We start from the raw sequence: 22,787 nt of genomic DNA on the forward strand, positions 1-22,787 counted from the left end.
GGAAGCCTCCGTAGTATGTATAGATAGGACTGCGTATAGGTGCCATAAAGTCTGACTCTCCTCAACAGAGAGGCTGGTAGAACGCAGGTACTCTTGGAGAAGGGGCAAGGCTGGAAGCACAAGGAAGTAGGGTGGGGGGCAGGTGAGTCGTGCTCAGGGTTTTTCTTCACTCATGTAGGACCACAGCCTGAGGTGAAGGAGGCTCCTCTAGGATGCAGGGACAAGGGTAGGAGGAAGCTGGCTCAGCCTGACTTATGCGGGGAGGCCAGGCCACACAGTCTGCTCAGACAGTGAAACCAAATCCTCAGAGACAAAGACAGCAGTGTTTCCTCTGTACCCGTAGGGCTTTGATTTATGGAAGTGACAGTGAGGACACAGAGAGGCAATGCCATTGAAAGAAGAATTTATTACTTACATTTCCCAAGAGAAGGGCATGCCATGCTTTGCAGGGCCACATGGGGAAGGGCCAGGTTTGGCTGCGATGCAGAGAGGAACAGGAGAATCCTAGGCCAGAGCTTTCATTAATGTTGCTGTGGGAAATGCAAGATAGGACAAGGAAAATAATTTAGCATTGACCAGTTTGAATAACTCTGGCAGGCTTCAGCTATAGGATTAGTCTCTAGTTGCTTTTTGCCTAGCCCTGGGACAATTTTGGACAGGGGAAGTATTGTTCTGATGTTTGAGAGATATAGCTGGTGACTGGGAGATTGGCAGGTTTGCATCTTAAAGCCGTGCTCCCAAACTAGCCCTTTGCCACCTCTAAGAACTAGCTAGTCCTAGGACATCATAAGACACAGAAAAAATTTTAAAACATATGCCTGATACAGGCAGTAAGCATGGGAAACATTCAGTAGAAGAAGAAGCTTTAAATGGCAACTATGAAATGGTTGCAAATATAATGGAAAAGACAGAACACTAATTTACCATCTTAGTGGGAGCAGCTAGCTTCACTCCTAACATTGATGTCTGAAGAAGAGGTTAAGTATTTCATTAATTAATGGTGATTTTTATTTTATTTATTTATTTATTTATTTATTTATTTATTTATTTATTTATTTATTTATTTTTATCCTCACCCGAGGACATTTTTCCATTTTTTATTCAGATATAGCGGGAGGGAGAGAGAGGAAGAGAGAGAGAAACATCAATGTGAAAGAAACACATCGAGTGGCTGCCACCCGCACGACCCAACCAGGGCCAGGGACAAATTGCAACCCAAGTACATGCCCTTAGCGGGAACTGAACCCGGGTCTCTCTGGACCGCAGGCCGATGCTCTAACCGCTGAGCCAAATCGGCCAGGGCAATTAATGGTGATTTTGAATGGTAACAGCAAGCTCATAGGTTTTACACAATTAGAACAAACATGTATTTACATTTATAGATGCTCATATTGCAAGTTAGAAAGCAGAGGAGACAGAAAGATTGAAAACACAAAATACATGGGTAGTATTAGCATGAACTATATGATTCCTAACACTATAGGTGAATGTGAAACTCTTATTGTAAAAGAATCTAATACTGGGTCAAAAAATAATATCCAAATGGATGCTTATGTCAATAAGAGAATATCAAAACACAATGACTCAGGGAAGTTAAAAGTGAAATGACATTAAAAGACAGTTCAAGGGAATGAAAGATGTGTGCACGTATAATATACATACACTGCAGGGAATCAAAAGAGAATCAATTAAACAAGGTTCATAGGGGCATTTTGTTTTGATAAATCCACTACCTTGATAAAGTACTAACATGCTATCATATATGTCACCGACAGACTGCTATGAAAAAGGGAGAAATTAAAATAAGCTGGCATATTTTCTGATATGATGATTCACCAATAAGATTTCCTAACAGATGGGAAGGGAGGAAAGCAGCACCTCTTAGCTCTTTGCCCCCTGCCATGAGATAGGCATCCATCATCACTACCAGCAGCTCCCATCTTGACTTGAACTGAAATGGAATCAAGCTGTCAGCCTCCTCTGGTCACAGCAGCCATGCAGAGCTACTCCTAGACACATGGCCATCCGCAACCTGAGCTATCATTGGCCCCATTAACCCCTTTAGAATCTAAAGTGAGATTTCAGGCTAGCAAAAGGACCCTGTACTTCACAGGCCTCTTGTACTTGGTTAAAGCCTTGGTATCATTTTCTCCCTAATTCATTATAAACCACTGGTTATTAAACAGTGTCTCCAGAAAGGCAGACGCTTCCCAAAGATAGATAGATGTTGCCTGAGCCAGGAATGGTGCCTGCCTGGTCCTGGATATTTGCAGCACCTGAGATGAGCTGCCGCAACAGCCCAGACAAAAATCAGCTGTCAAACACTCCTGTAGGAGGCAGGCAGGGTCTTTCGGACTATGATTATTAGACACACTCTGACTTCAGAAATAGTAAAAGGTGAAAATAAATGTGTCTTAAAATGGAGGAGAAATCATGGCAGGCCATTTTAATATCTCTCAAAGTTTGAAGGATCGAGTAGTTCATTTACTCTGTTTCCTTTTTGTTAATCATCTTTGACTCATGTAACAAAAGCTCAGAGCAACTGTTCTCAAACATACAATGCTGCTTCATTTTCTCTTTGCCCTGATATCCTTCTTCTCATCCAGCCAGTTGAATTTCCAATTAGTGTCTTTCAATGTACACAGGCTGCAATCCTTTTTATTATTATCTTTTTTGTTATTAATTGATTTTTGTTACAGATGTTTCTTCCCCCTCCCCCCAGCAGACACCCTCCCTCTTATCCCACCCCCTTCCCCCAAGCATTGTTGTCTATATCCCTTGGTTATGCATACATGCATATAAGTTTGGTGGTCTATCTCTTTCTTCCCCATCCTCTTCTGAGGTTTGTCAGTCTCTACCCCACATTCATGTCTCCAGGTCCCTCCATGTAGTGTCAAATGATAAGAGATCTTTCTTTCTTACAGCTGCATAGAATTCCATTGTATATATGTACCATAGCTTTTTTATCCACTCATCTACTGATGGACACTTAAGCTGTTTCCAGATTTTAGCGATTGTAAATAGTGCTGCTATGAACATAAAGGTACATATATTCTTTCTGATTTGTGTTTCAGGCTTCGTAGGTTATATTCCTAGAAGTAGGATCACTGAGTCAAATGGCAATTCAATTTTTAACATTTTGAGGAAACATCATACTGTTTTCCATAGTGGCTGCACCAGTCTGCATTCCCACCAGCAGTGTACTAGAGTCCCCTTTTCTCCACACCCTCCCCAGCACTTGTTTAATGATTTGTTGATGTCAACCATTCTGGCAGGTATGACGTGATACCTCATAGTCGTTTTAATTTGCATCTGTCTGATAATTAGTGATGTTGAGCATTTCTTCATGTCTCTTGGCCATTTGTATGTCCTGTTTGGAGAGGTGTCTATTTAGGTCGCTGCCCATTTTTAATTGGGTTGTTTGTCTTCCTTTTGTTGAGTTGTATGAGTACTCTATACACTTTGGAAATTAACCCCTTATCTGATGTATCGTTGGCAATTATGCACTCCCATATAGTGGGTTCCCTTTCCATTTTGATAGTTGTTTCCTTTGCTGTGCAGAAGCATTTTAGTTTGATGTAGTCCCATATATTTTTTTTTTCCTTTGTTTCTATTGTTTTAGGCATTGTATCAGTGAAAATTCTACTGTGTATGATGTCTGAAATTTTGTTGCTTACATTTTCTCCTAGGATTTATATGAATTCATGAGTCACATTTAAGTCTTTTATCCAGTTTGAGTTTATTCTTTTTTTAAAATATTTTTAATCTTTATTGTTGAATGTAAAATGTATTACAGATGTTCCACATTTTTCCCCCATTGACACCCTCCTTACCCCTCCCACCCCTCACCCCCGCCTTTTCCCACACTATTGTCTGTGTCCATTGGTTATGCATATAAGTTCTTTGGTTTATTTCTTCCCATCCCCCACACCCCTTTCCCTTTGAGGTTTGTCAGTCTAGCAATGAATTTGTACTTCTTAATCTCTTCACCTTTTTCACCCATTCCCCCAACCCCCCTCCCAAATGGCAACCAACAAAATGTTCTCTGTATCTAGGAGAATGTTTCTGTTCTACTTGTTCATTTTGTTTGTAGATTCCATTGTTGGTAGATATGTATTCATTGCCATTTTGTTTGTTCATATATTTTATCTTTTTCTTCAAAAAAGACCCTTCATCATTTCATATCATAACGGTTTGGTGGTGATGAACTCCTTTAACTTTTTCTTGTCTGGGAAAGTCTTTATATGTCCATCGATTCTAAATGACAGCTTTGCAGGATAGAGTAATTTTGGTTGTAGGTTCTTGGTTTTCATCACTCTGAATATTTCTTGCCACTCCCTCTGGCCTGCAAAGTTTCTTTTGAGAAATCAGCTGACAGCCTTATGGGAACTCCCTTGTAGGTAACTAGCTGCCTTTCTCTTGCTGCTTTTAAGATTCTTTGTCTTGAACCTTTTGCATTTTGATGATGATGTGTCTTGGTGTGTGCCTCTTGGGGTTCATCTTGTTTGGGACTCTCTGTGCTTCCTGGACTTGTATGTCTGTTTCCTTCACCAAGTTAGGGAAGTTTTCTGTCATTATTGTTTCAAATAGTTTTTTCAATTTCCTGCTCTCTCTTCTCCTTTAGGCACCCCTATGGTGCAAATGTTGGCACACTTGAAGTTGTCCCAGAGGCCCCTTACACTATCCTCATTTTTTGGATTCTGTTTTCTTTTTGCTGTTCTAGTTGGGTGTTTTCTGCTTCCTTATATTCCAAATCAATGGTTTGCTTCTTGGCTTTACCTACTCTACTATTGATTCCCTGTAAATTATTCTTTATTTCAGTTAGTGCATCTTTAATTTCTGACTGGCCCTTTTTTATGTTGTTGATGTTCTCTCTAAGTTCCTCAGAGGTCTCCTTAAGTTTCTTGAAGGTATCACTAAGTCCCTTGTATGTCTCACCAAGTTCCCTGAGCAACCGTATAACCTGTGCTCTGAACTCCGCTTCTGTTAGATTGCTTATCTCCATTTTGATTAGTTGGGATTTTCACCCTGAGGGAGCTGCTCACAGCTAAAATAGCTGCTGTCCATGGGCTTCCAGCCCACCCTCTCATGCCTTAGCCATTCCTACCAGGCTTGATTTAGTGTCCTGTTTCTGACCATGATTATATGGGTCCTCCCCGGCTACTTTTCTGTTGGTTTTTCTTGACGAGTTGTCTTTACTCTAGTTGTAATTCCAGTTTCGGGGTCCTAGGAGATGGTTTGTGTAGCTTCCATTCACTCTGACGTCATTTTGAAATCCTCTGCAAGTGTTTTTAGAAGGAATACAGGAGTCTATGGAGAATTTCTATAAGCTGGTTTTCAAGGAAGGCACACAATCTCTATGGGCTGGCTCCTTTCAGTCAGACGAGTTGGAGATAGAGCCCTCCTGAGCCTACCTGTCTCCAGGTGTGCTACTCTCTCTGAATCTTCACATGTTCACCAAGCCACAAACTCCAAACCCCACTCTTTTGGGTTGTTATGGAGCTTTCATTCTGTAGCACCTTCACTGGCACCTGTACACATCTGTGTTGGCAGCTTCCTGCCTCTACATCTCAGTCTTTTCATTTCTAGTTGTTCTTTAGGAAACCTGAGCATTGATTCCCACAGAAGAGAGGCTGGAGCAGTCCTCTTCTCTCAGGGAAGTACAATGCTAACATTCTGCACCCAATTCCTGTGTAGATTTTTTTCCACACCAGCAATACTCTGACACCAGCTGAGTGTCCTACAATTCAACTTAGTTCTGATGCTATCTACCTGAAGATAACCTCAGATCCCACAGGTTAAGGACTCAGTTTTACAATACTTTCCCCCACCCCTTCAGACTGGAATCGAAAGCGTATTTGTCACCTGTACTTCTGAACAACTATCAATTGGAGATTCCCATGAACCCGTCCTTGGGTTTGATTAATTTGCTAGAGTGTCTCACAGAACTCAGAATTATTTTACTTACTTGATCACCAGTTTATGAAAAAAGGATATAACTCAGGAACAGTCAGATGGAAGAGATACACACAGGGCCAGGTACAAGGAAGCAGTGAGGGGCTTCCATGCTGTCTCGAGGTGTACTACTCTCTCTGAATCTTCACATGTTCACCAAGCCAGAAACTCCAAACCTCACCCTTTTGAGTTGTTATGGATCTTTCATTCTGTAGGTATTGTTAACCTAAACATAAAATACCTTTTAAAATGAGAGTCAAGAAGCATTTATTTGTAATCAAAGCATAGCTATCCCAGATCACTGATTCAGACAGAAACTCAAATAGTGTTCTGATTAGGAGACAAAGGCAGGAAAATACTTATGAGAAGGGGAAAGGGAAGAATTATATTCATATAAAAAAAAAAAAGCATTTCTATTGGTGCAGATAACATAGCATGGTGATGTTAATTCTAAACAATGTTTTTAATTTTCAGCCCAATTGTCATCAGTTCAGAAGTCATAATATCTGCTTTTTTATTATCTTTAGGGCCTTGTGTTGCTTTAGGCCCAGTTCCAAGGTTATTTTACCCTGTTTTAATATTCCAAGGTTTGAGGCATAAGATGTACAGAGACTTCCTGTGGGGTGGCAGCTCTGACTCCATTTTAAAGTAGCTCCATCTGTTTAAAACATCCCCCCTCCTTTTTTTCTTTAATTTTCAAATTCAATTTTTTATTATTTTTTATTGCTCAAAGTATTACAGATGTCCCCCTTTTTTCCTCATTGACCCCTCTTTTCCACTCCTACCTTCCCCAGCCTAGTGTCACTGTAGACTGGTTATGCAAAAATGCATATAAGTTCTTTCGTTTATCTCTTCCCACCCTTCTCACCAACTTATCCCTCTGAGGTTTGTCAATCTATTCTCTAATTTCATGATTCTGGATCTCTTTTGGTTGACAGTTTATTTTGTTCATTGTTTCACAGGGAAGTGAGATCATGTGGTACTTGCCTTTTTCTGACTGCCTTATTTAGATCAACATAATACTCTTCAGGTCCCTCCATGACTTCTCAAAGGATAAGAGATCTTTCTTTCTTACAGCTGCATAGAATTCCATTGTATAAATGTACCACAGTTTTTTTTATCCACTCATCTACTGATGGGCACTTGGGCTATTTCCAAGTCTTAGCTTTTGTAAATAGTGCTGCTATGAACATAGGGGTGCATATATTCTTCCTGATTGGTGTTTCAGGATTCTTAAGATATATCCCAAAAAGTGGGATCATCGGGTCAAATGTCAGTTCCATTTTTAAGTTTTGGAGGAAACACCATATTGTTTTCCATAGTGCTGCACCAGTCTGCATTTCCACCAGCAGTGTGCTACAGTACCCTTTTCTCCACATCCTCGCTAGCATTTACTGTTTGAAGATTTGTTGATGGCAGCCATTCGGGCAGGTGTGAGGTGATATTTCATAATCATTTTAATTTGCATCTCTGATGATTAGAGATGTTGAGCATTTCTTCATATGTCTCCTGGCCATTTGTAAGTCCTATTTTAAGAAATGTCTATTCAGGTCCTGCCCCCATTTTTAAAATTGGATTGTCTTTCTTTTGTTGAGTTGTATAAATACTATATATATTTTGGATATTATCCCCTTATCTGATGTATCGTTGGCAAATATGTTCTTCCAGACAGTGCATTCCCTTTTCATTTTGATGCTGGTTTCTTTTGTTGTGCAGAAACTTTCACCCGAGGACATTTTTCCATTTCTTGTTCAGGTAGAATGGGAGGGAGAGAGAGGAAGCGAGAGAGAGACAGAAACATCGATGTGAGAGGGACACATCGAGTGGCTGCCACCTGTACAAACAACCAAGGTTGGGGACAAACTACAACCGAGGTACATGCCCTTAGCGGGAACTGAACCTAGGTCTCTTTGGACAGCAGGCTGACGCTCTAACAGCTGAGCCAAACCGGCCAGGGCAAGCCTTCATTTTCTTTATGTGAGTATCACACATATTGATTTGCAGATACTGAACCCACCTTGCATCCTTGGTATAAATCCCACTTGGTCATGGTGTATGATGTTTTTAATGTATTTCTGGATCCAATTTGCTAATATTTTGTTTAGGATTTTAGCATCTATGTTCATCAGGATGTTAGCCTGTGATTTTCCTTCTTTGTAGTGTCTTTATTTGGTTTTGGAATTAGGATAATGATGGCCTAGTAAAAGTTTGGCAGTCTTCCCTCCCCTTGAATATTTTGAAATAGTTTGAGGAGGATAGGTGTTAGTTCTTTAAATATTTGGTAAAATGTGCCTGTGAATCCATCCGGCTGAGGATTTTTGTTTGCTTAGAGTTTTTTCAATTTCATTAGTTATCAGCCTATTCAGGCTTTCTCATTCTTATTGATTGAGTTTGGAAGATGGTATGTTTCTGGAAATTTTTCCATTTCTCCCAGGTTGTCCAGTTTGTTGGCATATAGTTATTCAAAGTATTTTCTTATTATCCTTTGTATTTCTGTGATGTCAATTGTTACTTCACCTCTTTCATATCTGATTTTATTTATCTGGGTCCTCTCTCTCTGTTTCTTGATAAGTCTGGCTACAAGTTTATCAATCTTGTTTATCCTTTCAAAGAACCAACTTTTGGTTCCATTAATCTTTTGTACTGTTCCTTTAGAATCTATGTCATTTATTTCCACTCTGATCTTTATTATTTTTTTCTTATATTTACTCTAGGTTTTACTTGCAGTTCTCTTTCTAATTCTTTTGATTATAGAGTTAGATAGTTTACTTGAGCTTTTTCTTGTTTCTTGATGTAGGCCTATAATGCTATGAACTTCCCTCTCAGCACTGTTTTCACTGTGTACCATAGATTTTGGGTTGTTTTATGTTTATTTCTTTCTTGGTCTCACTGGTAACCCATTTATTGCTTAATAACATGCTATTTAGACACCATGTGTTTAATTGTTTTTTTAATTTTTTTATTTTAGTTGATTTCTAGTTCCATACCATTGTGATCTAAGAAGATGTTTGATATGATTTTAATTTCCTTGAATTTGTTAAGAGATTCCTTTTTGGGTCCTAACATGTGCTCTGCCTTTGAGAATATTCCATATGCACTTGAAAAGAATGTACAGTTTGCTGCTTTGGGATGAAATGTTCTGTAAATATCAATGAAATCTATCTGATCTAATGTGTCATTTAAGGTTGCTATTTCCTTGTTGATTTTTTTGTCTGGAAAGTCTTTTCAGTGATGTCAGTTGGGTGTTAAACTTGCCTACTGTGACTGTATTTCTATTGATCTCTCCCCTTAAAGTCTTCCCTGATTGTTTATATATAAATTTAGGTGTTCCAATGTTGGGTGCATATGTTTACAAGGGTTATATATCTTGGTGGATAGATCTTTTTAGTAATATGTAGTGACCTTCTTTGTCTCTTATTATGAAGTCTATTTTGTCAGATATGACTGTTGTGTCCCAGCTCTTTTTTGGTTTCCATTTGCATATCATTTTCTTTTCATTCCTTCATATCAGTCTGTTTGAGTCTTTTAATCTGAGGTGGGTCTCTTTCAGACATCATATATATGGGTCATGTTTTTTAATGCATTCAGCTACTGTATGTCTTTTGATTGGCATAGTTAGTCTATTTACATTTAATATTATTATTGATAGTTATTCATTGCCATTTTTTGTCTTTATACCTATGTTCCTCTCTCTCTCTCTTGATTTCTTCTTCTTAAAGTAGCCCCTTTAACATTTCTTGCAATTTTGGTTTGGTGGTAATGTACTCCTTTAGCTTTATTGTCTGGGAAGCTCTTTATTTTGTCTCAATTATAAATTATAACCTTGCTGGGTTGAGTAGTCTTGAAATCAGGTCCTTGCTTTTCATCAATTAATACTTTATGCCAATCCCTTTGGGGCTGCAGTGTTTCTGTTGAGGAATTAACTGCCAGCCTAATGGGAACTCCTTTGTAGGTAACTTTCTATCTGTCTCTTGTTGCCTGTAAGATCTTTTCTTTGTCTTTAACCTCTGCTATTCTACTATGATGCCTTAAAATGGGTCTCTGGGTTCATCTTGATTGGGACTCTCCATGCTTCCTGAACTTGTGTGACTTTTTTCTTCACCAAATTAATGATGTTTTCTGTCATTATTTCTCTAAATAAGTTTTCTATTTTTCACTCATGTTCTTCTCCTTCCAGTACCCCTATGATGAAGATGTTGTTATGTTTATGTTGTCCCAAAGTTCCCTTAAACTATCCTCCTGCTTTTTAATTCTTTTTTTTTTTTTCCTGCTCTAATTGGGTGTTTTTCCTTCCTGCTCTCTTTCAAATCACTGATTTTATCCTCTGCTGCATTCCATCAGCTTTTGGTTCCTTCCAGTGTATTCTTGATGTCAGATACAGTATTTTTCATTTCTGAATGGTTCTTATTAATGGTTTCTATTTATTTTTCATGCTGTTGTAGTTCCCACTAAGTTCTTTATCATTCTCACTACATTCTTTGAACATCTGTATAACCATGACTTTGAACTCTATGTCTGATCAATTGTTTGCCTCTATTTCATTAATATCTTTTTCTAGAGTTTTCTTATTTTCTTTCATTTGGAGGTTTCTTTGTCTTCCCATTTTTGCTGTCCCTTTGTATTTGTTTCTATATTAGCTGAAACTGCTATGCCCTCCAGGCTTTATAGGGTGGCCTTATGTAGTAAGTGTCCTGTGGGACCCAATGGTGCAGTCTCTTTCATCTTCTGAGCTGGATGCTGTAGGAATGACCCTTTTGTGGGTATTTGGGCACTCCTATTATAATTAGGTCTTGATTGTCGTTGTTCTGTTCTGGGTGGTATCTCCCCTCAGGCTGGCTGACTGTGTGAGGCTCAATCCCAACCACATTGTCTGAGCTGTTGTACAATTGCAAACAGAACAAAACAAAACACAACACAGAAAAACAAGAATAAAACAGAAACATAGCCCTGGCTGGTTTGGCTCAGTAGTTGGAGGTCAGCCCACAGACCGGAGAGTCCCAGGTTCAGTTCCCACTAGGGGCGTGTACCTCGGTTGCAGTTTGTCTCTGCCCTGGTTGGGGTCATGTGGATGGCAGCCCATCGATGTGTCTCTCTCACATCGATGTTTCTTTCTCTTCCCCCCTCTCTCCCTCCCTCTCTATCTGAAGATAAATGCAAAAAATGTCCTCAGGTGAGGATAAAAAAAACCAGAAACATACAAAAGACCCCTACAGCAACAAGAAAAAAAAAGTGACAAAAGAAAAGAGAATTGGGGACAAGAAGAGAAGAGAGAACAAGAATAATAAAGAAAAGGAAAAATATAAGAAAAAAAAAGGAAAGTAAAAGGTATGTTAAAGTAAGAAGGGAGTGAAAAAATAAGAATAAAGAATAGGAAAACAGTATAAAAGAATAGAGGAAGGAACAATTATGAAAAGGAAAAAAGTAGAAAAAAGAAAGAAAATATAAGACAAAAGAAAAAAGGAAGAGCAAGAATGAGAAGGAAGAAAAAATAGAGTAAGGAAAGGAAACAGAAAAATAAGAGACATGAAAGAAAAAAGAGAGACAAAATAATAATAAAACTATAAAAAATAAAAAAAAAAGTGCAAAAATTTTTAAAAAGTGGAATGGAGTTTGTCTCAGCCGAGTTAGTACCTCCTAGGAGCTCCCTTTGGAGCCTGCTCTTATGTTGACTGAGGCTGACTGTTTTTTTCCCTGATGTTTCTGGGCCTCCCAGATTCTTTTTTTGTAGCCACTGTCCACATTTGGCTCTCAGCAACCTATCAAAGCTTCAAGTGATCCACAATTTGTGGCTTCCTCCACAGGGCTTGGCTGTACGTGGGAGGGACCAAACTGTATTCTGATGCCAGCTTGATAGTAGCACGGGGCCCAGCGATGGGTCAACAAACATCACAAATCTCCTCAGATTCCACTTCCACTTGCTTCCACCTGCCAGCCAGCCATCAGACTTAGTCACTGAAAAGGCTGTGTCTGAAAGGGCTTTTGATGGAATTAGGAGTGTGAGACCTGGGTCTTTCATGAGGGGGAGGTGCTGTTCATATTTCAGAAAAGATAATAGGTGTGTTCCCCCATTACAGAGCTACTCATCTGAGACTGTCCTGGAATATTTCCCTGACCTCGGTTGAACAGGGCCCCTCACATACAGTCTGGTGGTGTCTGCTGGAAATTGGGAGTTTCTGTCAGCTCTCTCATAATCCCCACCCCCAAACCAGTCACCGATGCCCCCTGAGTCTGTTCAAAGCCATTGGCTTGGCCTCTGTTGCTGTCTTTTCAGCAGGGGTCAAAATACAGGATGCAGGGTGGGGCAAGCAGGATTCCTGAGAGTGAGGTAAGCTGCATCTTCCAAAGATAAGGTATTTGTCTTTTTTCAAGCTGTGGCTGCTGGGAGGGGCCTGCACCTCTCAGAAAAAAATGGCTACTGCAGTATGGGGTGAGGTATGACCAATTGCAGGTCTCCCAGCCACTGCTTTTCCACATCTCCCCACAATGCTTCCCACCCCAGGATCTTCTCAGGCAACTCCACTCCGCATTGCCCTCCCTCCACTGAAGCCTTGAGTGAGTGGCCTGAAACAAGAATCCTGTGTTCTGTGTTTTGTTTTGTTTTGTTTTGTTTTGTTTTGTTTTGTTTTGTTAAGTGGCTTTATCTCTGACTGGCTCTGGCTCTCCCCAATGGGTCAGAAGCCCCACTGCCTTTCATGACTCAGTGTTACATGGGCTGCTGTTACATGTTGATGCTCTGGGCCTCTCTCCTCTCAGGGAAAACCCCCCAGCCTCCTTCAGTCAAGGTAACCTTCAGCCTTGGCCTTCCGATGTAGAAGCTGGGCCAGTGCCTCTCTCAATCCCACCCTTCCTACCAGTCTGAAGTGGTTTCTGCCCTTCCTTGTAAAACTCTCTTCTTCAGCTAGTTCTCAGTTTGTAATTCTGGGTGAATGTTCTCCAATTTAGTTTTATTTCTAGTCTGGTCCTGGGAGGAGATGCAAGAAAAATCCATCTACTCTGATGTCATCTTAAAAACCTAGCTTCTTGTATTTAAAAAAAAAAAAAAACACGTTTTTATTGATTTTTTAAAGATGGAGGAAGGGAGAGGGAGAGAGAGATAGAAACATCGATTGAATGCTTCCTTCAGGACTCCCACTGTGGACTGAGCCTGCAACCTGGGCATGTGCCCTGACTGGGGATCAAACCAGCAATGTCTTGGTGCATGGGCAACACTCAGTCCACTGAGCCACACTAGCCAGGCAGCTCCTTGTATTTTTAAAAGCTCTCTTTCTCACTTATTACACCAGTAGGCTGTGTTTACATTTCTGATATCTATCGGAAGAATTTGGAAGTTACTGAAAAAAATGTTTTAAAAATCCTATTAGATTTCTAATTTTACAAAATTTCTGATCATAGAGTTATTAGATTCTTTGATTCTGTTATCAATGTAACACACAGTCAAACCTATAGAAAATTTTTTAGTTTATTTGAGCCAAACTGACAAAATTTGCCAGGAAGCAAAATCTCAATGTGTTTAGACAATGCTCTGGAGAACGGCAGTTTTATGCCTTATTTTACAAATTACAATCAAAAGAGAAGTAAGTGGGTTACATGAAATCCATTGGTGATAGATTAGGGAGGTGGGAGAAAGTAAAGCATGGAAACTTTGGAGATTGGATAAAAAGTAAAATGATAGACACATGTTTCTTTTACTTAGGTGGGTATAAGACAGTTAACAGTTCAACAATTAACATGGTAATAATAACAATAAGAGGATTTATGGTCTTCACCCTGGTGCATTAGTTGTGCTGTGGTGCATTGGTTTTGCCCTGAAGGAGTCTAGAAAAAGGGGAGTTACCCTGACATTCCAAAGGAATGTTATCACAGATGCAAAAGACAATAGATAGGCTTAGTTAAGGTAAAGATTGACATTTCTAAGGGAGGATTCTAGCTTAGAACATGACTACCTGCCATAAACTGCTTTTAGTTAAAAAGTCCTTTTGCCTTGCTGGTGTGTCTCAGTGGACTGAGCGCTGTCTCATGGACTGAGAGGTCCCCGTTCAATTCCCAGTCAGGGCACATGCCCAGGTTTCGGGCTCCATCCCCAGTGAGGGGTATGCAGGAGGCAGCCAATCAATATTTCTCTCTCACACTGATGTTTTTATCTCTTTCCCTTCCTCACTCTCTAAAATATCAATAAAAAAAAATTTTTTTTTAAGTTCTTTTAATTTCAGACCATCCTTTGTGGTTACTTTAGGACTCTGAATTTGCAAGGCAACCATGCAAGCCTTCCCTGAGCTTACCAGGTTATCATGTGGCCCCGATTCATCCACACATCCCCCTTTTGGTCATAAATGAATCCAAAGGATACATTGATGGCCAACCTTTTGGTTGGATAATGAGGTTCCATGGTGCTAGGAAGGCTCATTCCTAGGAAGTCTCAGTGTTAGCAGTTGTCTTACTGAACAATGGACCATTGTGGATAGAGCAAGACTGTAACCTGGGATGGAAGTCAAGGCTGAATTTTTTGTATATTTTTTCCAAAGTGAAAAGCAGGTAAATGGGAGGCAGTCAGGTCTTACAGGCCTTTATTAAGAAAAATACTCTTGCCCTGGCCAGTGTTGCTAAGTGCTTAGAGAGTCAGCTTTCAGGCCAAAAGGTCATGGGTTTGATTCCTAATCAAGGACATGTACCTCAGTTGCAGGATCGATCCTGGTACCAGTTGGGGTGTGTGCAGGATGCAACTTACTGGTTGATGTGTCTCTCTCACATCGATGCTTATCTTTCTCACATCAATGTGTGTCTCTCTCTCCTCCCTCCCTCTATTCTATCTAAAAATCAATGAAAAAAAATATCCTCTGGTGAAGATAAATAAAAAGAAAAACGCTCTGGATTATTTCTAACCTAATTTATTGTGATCCAGATTTTGTTGTCTGTTTTACTTTAATAGCATTCACTTATAGCTTAAGGGTATAATATACAACTTCAGTGATTATTAACAGTTGGGTATATACATAGGGTTTGAGAAAAACCTAAATGTCCTGGCCAGTTTGGCTCAGCGGTTGGAGCATCGGCCTGCGGAACAGAGAGTCCTGGGTTTGGTTCCCACTAGGAGCACGTACCAAAAACAACAACAACAACAACAAAAAACCCTAAAAATCAATATAATAATTATTATTACTAATTTTAGTAGCTACATTAATTTGTGAGCATATAGGCCTTGTTGACATCTTGGGATAGCTGTCTGCCTCTATGGTTGGTGACTTCTTGTCCTTGAAAGCCTTTGACTTCTACTGTTGATGGAGGCAAGTGTCAGAGACAGGGGCAGATGTCCATTTGGGTTAGGCACCTGATAAGGTCAAGTCCCTTCCAACACTGTTGGCAAGAGTCCTTAATTAATGTCTTTCCCACTGGACAAAATTCTCCTGGTTGTAAGTTGTGGTCTTCGAAGTCTTCATCTCCTGGGAGTACACTGTGAAATGAATGTTACTAATTTATCAGTCCCTATAACCTTGTTAATGAGCCTTTGATAATAATGCAGAATGTCTCCTTTTAGTTTTTCTTATATTTGGAAAACAAAAAAGATTTAAAAATCAGTAATATTTAAACTGGAGTAATAAGAATAATAATTAGCCCTGGCCGGTTTGGTTCAGCAGTTAGAGCGTCGGCCTGCGGTCTGGAGAGACCCGGGTTCGGTTCCCGCTAAGGGCGCGTACCTCGGTTGCAGTTTGTCCCCGGCCCTGGTCGGTTGTGCGGGTGGCAGCCACTCGATGTGTCCCTTTCACATCGATGTTTCTCTCTCTCTCTGTTCCTCTCTCTCCCTCCCACTCTACCTGAACAAAAAATGGAAAAATGTCCTCGAGTGAAGATAAAAAAAATAATAATAATAATTATTCTCAGTTTATTTAGTCCAGTAATAATTTTTCCCTGATTTGCCAGTATTTTTATGAATTTGGTTATTCCTTAGAGTTCTAGAAAATCTTCACCCAATTCAAAGATGTAAGCTGCTTATAAACCTATAATTTAGAGGTTTTTTCCCGGATTTTTCTAAACATGTAACATATCTGCAAATGAGTCAGAGTAAAACAATGACAAAACTTAATGTGGCATGGTTATAAATTTTATTATAATGCAATTTATTTTTATAAATAACTGCTTGTCTATAAGATATAACAGTCCAAGACATCAATTTCTTGGTAAATAATAATTCAGTGCACAATTTCAATATATAAAGAACAAATAATAAGTAAGATTTTAAAATGTTTCTCATGACTTATTGGAAGTATGCATTGAACACTGGAGCTCAAATATTCAGAGTACTGCTACTGGATGCCCTCACAGGGAACCATTACTTTTGACTTTCCCAGTGTCACTGACAGAACCCCTGGGAGCTCCCTGTTTGAACTTGGCCTTGCATCTTTGCAAGTTCCTCCCTAGGGCAGACTGAAATTTTAGAACATCCATTTAAATAAAAATATATGTATACCAATAGAGCACTTATGATTATTATTTTATTTGGCAAAGCTTCCTATTAAGTCTAATTAGTTTAAAAACATTTCTTTTATAAAGAGAGAGAATAAATTTTTGAAGTACTCTAGTGCCATTGAAATAACTCAAAGTCATCTCTTGGTTACAAAAAGTTTCATAAAATTTAAACTTTGGGAAGGTTGTCAAACAAACTTAACCAAAAGATCATATCATAAACTCTTTGTAAATCTGGGTAAGATAAACACATATTTTATGATAATAATTCTAAAAAATGTCAATCAAACTTAAACAGTTTTAATATCAAATATTTTGTCTGGACCATAGGATTCTGCTTAACCTATATAAATGTTTAATTTATTTATGCAAATATAATATACCCTTTAGTATTCCATCCAGAGACAGAAAACATATCACATATAATACAGAGACAAACACATAAAGACTATATATATGAAGATTAAATACATAAGGACCATACACATAATTCAAAGTATTACCGTTTTGTGGAGAAGATGCAAGATTTTTCTCATTTGCTTTTGATAACTTTTAAGAAGAGTGGAAAAGCTGAGGGAAGTTCATAAATATCAAGCAGGAAGACCTGTTGAGATTCTCTATAAAAACCTCAAGGGCTGTGAATAAGTGGTGGAAACAAAGTCTTGGCTCCAATTTAAGCAACAAGGAGAGCCTGGCTGAGTTTTTATTTGTTTGTTTGTTTGTTTGTTTTTCTTTATAAACTTAAAACTTTCACAAACTTTTATACCCTTCGCAACCTTTTACAAACCTTTCTACAATTTTTCATGAACCCTCTTACCCATTCAGAAATAACTATCCTTAGAACAACTCACTTTCTTCCTTTTCCCTTAAAAATGTATCCCAAGGCCTCATGCCTTCTATTACCAAAACTATACAATTTCTTTCCAACTTAATTAGAATTTCTTTTAGAAACTTCAATTTCCAATGATAACCAAAAAAGTAAGCAACCAGTATTTTCTAGATTGACTTTTATGAACATATTTCATAACCTTTGGAAACAAAGTTTCCTCTATTGGCAAACACAGTAAGAAACACACGTCTAACAAAACACTAAAAATGTATTACCAGCTCCAGAATTACTCCACAGCCCCTCTGCAACAAAAGCCAAAAACAGACAAACTCAAGACTTATCTAGCACTTAGTGTTTCAGTATATCATATAACTTCAAAATATTTAGATATTTAATAACTTTTACCAAATTTACTAATTTAGAAAAGAAGAGCTTAAATAAGTTAAATTGATTTGCTTAGATGGCTAAGGTTTGGTTTTTGTTCTTTTAAGTCCATGTATTTACATTTCAAAGGTCCTAGTGTTGTAACCTGTCAGCGAGATAATCAGAGATGCACAGCCGAATTATAAAGGAGCACTTTATTACACCTGCGGGCTCTCCCCAAATTGACAGCCCTGAGCTTCTTTTGTTCTTTGCTTATATAGAAACAAAATACAGAAAAAAAAAAAACGTTAAAAAAAAAAAAAACAGAAAAGGCTGCATTCAAAGAAAAAACACCTACATTCCTCCTGGCTCTGCTTAATTTAGCGGGGCTGATACAGACTATTCCAGAGGAGAAGTGGGGGTCAGTTGCAGGGGTTAGGGCAATCATTAAACTCTTTCTTTTTATGGTCCCTTCAAGTTTCCCAAGGCCATCATTAACCCTTTATCTTTATGGTTCCTCTGAGTGTCAGTCCCATGTCTTTTAGAAAACTGCTCGGGTGTTTACGTGCAGGAATAACTAATGGAGTTTGATTTTTAAAATAGCCCAGTTCACTAGAACTTGGGTTTCATAAAGACAATTATGTATAAGCCTCTTGAGATGAATAGGGGAGATTGGGCAAGGTAAAAGGATTTGGTGGGCTTTTGATGTTCTGGAGCCACATCTCTGGTCCTGTAAAGACTGCATTTGTAAAACACGGACAGTACTTTATTTACTATTGATTTTTTTTTTATTTAAATACCTCAACAAGAGAAGAGGGTGACAGGCAGGACCAGAGGGAGGGTGAGTGTGTAAGAGAGTGAGCTAGTGTGTGAGAGAGTGTGAGTGGACCTGAAAGTGAACGACCAAACTCCTGCAGAACAGAGAGGTGGAGCAGAAGGTTCTTGTGCTGTGAACAGGAGCAGCCCGCTACCACGGTAAGTGGCCTTCAGGGTGCTTTTCCCTGTGCTACAGGGAGGTCCCACAATTTTTGAAGATCCCTGGTCTTCCCTGGGAGGAAGCAGTGGGAGTGGCTAGGGCCCAGCAACCTAAGGCCACCAGCGCACATGTAACCATCGGACCAGTGGACACTCTGTGTCAACACAGACCAGTGCACAGTAGTGGAGCTGCCAAGGTGCTGGTCGCAGAAGCCACAAACAGCTGAAAGCCCATCACCATCCCCCATAGTAGCAGCCAGATCACAGTCGAGATATACCCCCAGCAATAGAGGCTGGAGAGCAGACATCCATCCCCAGGCAACAGAAGCACAGACCAGCAGCTGAGACCCATCCCCAAAAACTACAGCAAAAGCTGAGCAGGAGTTGAGCCCCACAGGGCAGCAGCACTCCCCAGCCACCAATAGTGGGACCTAGGACACCAGAGAAGTCTGTGTGACCCAGCAGCTCACAAGAGCAGTGGGAAGCCTGACCCCTAGAGGGATTAGTGCAATCCAGCTTCCCGCCCTCAGAACCTGCAGGATAAAGGGACACCAGAAAGGCCTGTGCAACCCAGCAGCCAATAACATAGACATAGAGCCAGGTCCCCAAAGGGACTGTGCGATCCAATTACCCGCAAGACCTGCAGGGTGCGGGGACAGCAGAGAGGCCTGTGCAACCCAGCTGCGCACAAGATGGAAATGGAGATGGACTGAATGGAAAGTACACGGAAGATCTCCCAGGACTAAACTGGAATTGCAACTAAAATAAAGACAAATCCTTGGACAAAACTAACAGAAAAGCAGCATCAATACAGAACCATATAACCAGGGACACTGGTGGAATCTATGGAGGTGAACAGGGTGGCCGGTTGAGATGCCACAGACAGCAACAGTCTTAGCTGTGAGTAGCACCCTTGGGGAATGAAGACCAAGCCTGCTCCACAGTGCAGACAGCTGGGACAGAGTGCTAAAATAACCACAGACACTGACCTGGGGACTACGGCAAAAAGAGGGCAAACTGTGTTGGAACTCTGTGGGGACACCTGGGATTTGGAGGGCACTCAGAGTTTTAGCTGAGTTGCAGCCACAAAGGAAGGTTGCCAGTGTGCTCCTTCCCAAAGCTGTGGGGAAAAGCAGCAGCCCTGACCCCACAGAGATTCAGCCTTCCCAGGTTAGGCAAAGAAATGAATTGAGGCTCATTAACAACCAGCATCTATCCCACCCTCTGAAAATCCTCTTATGCAAAACACCAAGGCTACATTCCAAGGCACTGGGTAACTGAGATTACTAACCTCCAAGGAAAAGCTAGTGGATAACTAAACCTTTCCTGGACTTGCAAATCTAGCCAGAAAAGTAATACTTAACAGTGGTGTTTAACATGGGCCCACCCAGGCTCATCCAAACCCAGTAGAGGGATCCACGAACAGCAGAATACCTAAACCACAGGGAAAATTTGGCAGGCACCAAAACCCACTGAGATAGCCAAAACAGTGAAACAAAGAAACAAATCGCAAATGAAAGAACAAGAGAACTTTATCAAAGATGAGATAAATGAAATGAGTTACACAAATTATCAAAGGTAGAATACAGAGCCATGATCTTGAGGAAGCTCCAAAGTATGAGAAAGGACATCAGCACCATGAGTAAAGATATAGAAACATTGAAAACCAACCAAGTGGAAATGAAGAATGGATAGCAAAAATAAAGAACACATTGGAAGGACTAACCAGCAGAGTAGTGGAAACTGATGACTGGATCAGTGAATTAGAAGACAGGGTAGAAAAATCAACCAATCAGAAAACCAAAAGATAAAAACAATTAAAAAACAGGAAGATAGCTTAAGACAATGGTAGGACAAGTGGAAACGTAATAACATTCACATCATAGGAGTTCCCAAAGAGGAAGAAAATGGACAAGGCTTAGAGAATATATTTGAAAAAATAGTGACAGACACCATTCCTAAATTGGTGAAGAAAGAAGGCATTCAAGTTCAAGACGCACAGAGACCCCAAGTAAGAGGAAACCAAAGAGGCCCACACCAACATTCATAGTAATTAAAATGCAAAAAATTAAAGACAAAGAGAGAATCCTAAAGGCAGCAAGAGATAAGCAACAGGTTACCTACAAAGGAAACCCCATAAGGCTCTAAGCTGACTTCTCACCAGAAACACTACAGGGCAGAAGGGAGTGGCATGAATTAACCAAGGTCATGACAAACAAGGATCTTAATCCAAGACTATACTTTCCAGCAAGGCTATCATTCAAAATACAAGGTCAAATAAAGAGTTTCCCAGAAAAAAAAAAAAAAAATAGGCTAAGGGAATATATTAGCACCAAACCAGCACTGCAAGATATGCTAAAAGGATTGTTGTAATTAGTAGAAGAAATAGAAAGAAAAATATAACCACACTAAACAAAAATGGCAAGAAATAAATACATGTCAATTATCACCTTAAATGTGAATGGTTTGAATGCTCAGATTAAAAGACACAGAGTACCAGACTGGATAAGAAAGCATGACTCATATATATATGTTGTTCACAAGAGACCCACCTCACAACAAAAGACTCACATAGGTTGAAAGTGAAGGAATGGAAAAAAATCTTTCAAGCAAACAGTAAAAAAGAAAAGCTGGGGTTGCAATACTCATATCTGGTAAAGTAGATTTCAAAATGAAGGCCATAACTAGAGACAAAGAGAGCCACTACATAATATTGAAAGGATCTATCTAATAAGAAGATATAACCTTGGTAAACATATATGCACCCAACTTAGGAGGACCAACATATATTAAAAATCTGCTGGAGGAATTCAAAGGAGAAATCACCAACAATACAATCATAGCAGGGGACTTCAACACCTCGCTGACATCACTGGATAGATCTTCTAGACTAAAAATTAACAAGGAAACACAGAATCTAAATGAAGCACTAGATCAAATGGATTTAATAGATATCTTCAGAGAATTACACCCCAAAACTGCAGAATTCACATTCTTCTCAAGTGCACATGGGACATTCTCAATGATAGACCACAAGATAGGGCACAAACTAAGTCTCTACAAGCTTAAGAAAACTGAAATCATATCAAGCATCTTCTCAGAGCACAATGGCATGAAATTAGAAATCAATTACAACAAGAACATTCAAAGACATTTGAAAACATGAGGGCTAAATAGCATGGTATTGAACAATGAATGGGTTACCATGGAGATCAAGGAAGAAATTTAAAACTTCCTGGAAACCAATGCAAATGAACACACACCACCACTAAATCTATGGGATGCAGCAACAGCAGTTCTGAGAGGCAAGTTCAGAGCACTACAGGCCTACCTCAAGAAGCAAGAAAAATTTCTAATAGACTATCTAACCTCACAACTTAAAGAACTAGAAAGCAAGCAGAATGAAAATCCCAGAGCAAGTAGAAGGAAGGAAATATTAAAGATCAGAGCCGAAATCAATGACATGGAAACCAAAAAAACAATTCAAAGCATCAATTAAACAAAGACTTGGTTCTTTGAAAAGATAAACAAGACTGAGGGATCCTTAGCTAGACTCACCAAAAGACAGAGAAAACCCAAATATACAAAATCAGTAATGAAAGAGGAGTAATAATAACTGACACAACAGAAATACAAGGGATTGTTAACAAATATTATGAACAATTAAACAGTAACAAATTCGACAATCTAAGTGAAATGGACGAATTTCTAGGAACACATAGTCTCCCAAAACTAAACCAGGAAGAGATATAAAACTTTAACAGACCAATAACAACAAAAGAAATTGAATATGTAATGAAGACTCTCCCAGCAAACAAAACCCCAGGTCAGGATGGCTTCACGGGGGAATTTTACTGAACATTCAAAGAAGAACTAATACCCATTCTCCTCAAACTATTTCAAAAAATTCAAGAAGAAGGAAGACTTCCACACTTTACTTATGAGGCCAGAATAATTCTAATTCAAAAACCAGAAAAAGACACTGCAAAGAAAGACAACTACAGGCCAATTTCCCTGATGAACATACATGCCAAAATCCTGAACAAAATACTAGCAAATCAAATCCAGCAATACATCAAAAAAATTATTCACTATGACCTAGTGGGATTCATCCCAGGGATGCAAGGCTGGTACAATATTTGCAAATCAATAAATGTGATACACCACATAAACAAAATGAAAGATAAAAATCATATGATCATATCAA

At 39.4% G+C, this 22,787-nt stretch overlaps 1 protein-coding gene across 1 annotated transcript in view; it reads left to right on the plus strand.

The window, feature by feature from the left end:
- The window catches only part of ADAMTS2 (ADAM metallopeptidase with thrombospondin type 1 motif 2), a 382,685-nt gene that overhangs the window by 332,749 nt on the left and 27,149 nt on the right, over positions 1-22,787 (plus strand). The window lies entirely within an intron of this gene.

Source organism: Molossus molossus, unplaced genomic scaffold, assembly GCF_014108415.1.
Source record: "Molossus molossus isolate mMolMol1 unplaced genomic scaffold, mMolMol1.p scaffold_m16_p_4, whole genome shotgun sequence".
Lineage (NCBI taxonomy): Eukaryota > Metazoa > Chordata > Mammalia > Chiroptera > Molossidae > Molossus > Molossus molossus.